The sequence below is a fragment of the Papaver somniferum genome, chromosome 4, assembly GCF_003573695.1.
Source record: "Papaver somniferum cultivar HN1 chromosome 4, ASM357369v1, whole genome shotgun sequence".
Taxonomy (NCBI): domain Eukaryota; kingdom Viridiplantae; phylum Streptophyta; class Magnoliopsida; order Ranunculales; family Papaveraceae; genus Papaver; species Papaver somniferum.
This window is the reverse complement of record NC_039361.1, coordinates 17,504,150-17,505,176: the sequence shown is the minus strand read 5'-3', so window position 1 is coordinate 17,505,176 and position 1,027 is coordinate 17,504,150.

Below are 1,027 nucleotides of genomic sequence, written 5' to 3'. Positions count from 1 at the left end.
ATTTCCAAAATGTTATTTGAACTTCGTATATGCCAGCTAGAATACATTGTGGAGGCAGTAGATATTTTTGATAAAGGCTTGCGAGAGGTGTTCGAGGGTATAGTGGTTTGTGGGGGTCCGTTTTTTGGAGAGCTACAGTGGAGGTTATCTACACTACCAATTAGATACGGAGGCCTTGGCATATATACTGCTAGTGAGGCATCTCAATATGCCTTCGTAGCATCACGTGTCCAAACTTGGGGGTTACATGATCATATATTGAGGAGTGGGGAGGTAGATGGCATGGATGAAAATTTCAACAAGGCTTTGAGGACGTTGCAAGCAACTCTCCCTGATTTTGACTTTAACAGCTTTACCAACAAAGACACCGCCCCCCTAAAGCCCAAAGTACTTTGGCGACTGTTCTTTTTGGTAAAGTAGTTAAGGACATGGACAGAGTTTATGAGTTGTCGGACAGACAAAAAGCTGTTGTGGGTTGTCTGCAAGCAGGGAATGCACAAGATTTACTCCTCGCTATTCTGATTGAAGGCCTTAGACAGAAGATGTCACCCGTGGAGTACCGTACCATCCTTAAATACAGATTGATGACCCCCTTATACCCATCAGACACCCGCTGTCCTGCTTGTATCACTGGGTGTTTAGACCCTTACGAGGAACATGTTGTTCATTGCAAAGTAGACCCTGTGTTTAAACATAGACACGATCATGTGAGGGACACTCTGTATGATGTTCTGTGGAGAGCCGGTATCTCAGCGAAGAAAGAAGCGCCTGTCAACTTTTTGACTAATCCACTCGAGGGGAGATCAACACTTAGGCCAACGGATGTTTTAATTTTTGGGTGGGTTAATGGAAAACAGGCATGTGTTGACCTCACTGGGGTTTCTCCATTAGTAGGCATTGGGCATGGCACGTTTACAGTCGGGCAAGCAGCACCGAGAGCTGCCTCAGGTAAGATAGTGAAACATGAGAAAGCATGTCATGATAATGGGCACGCTTTTATTCCTTTCGCTTTTGATACATTTGGTTT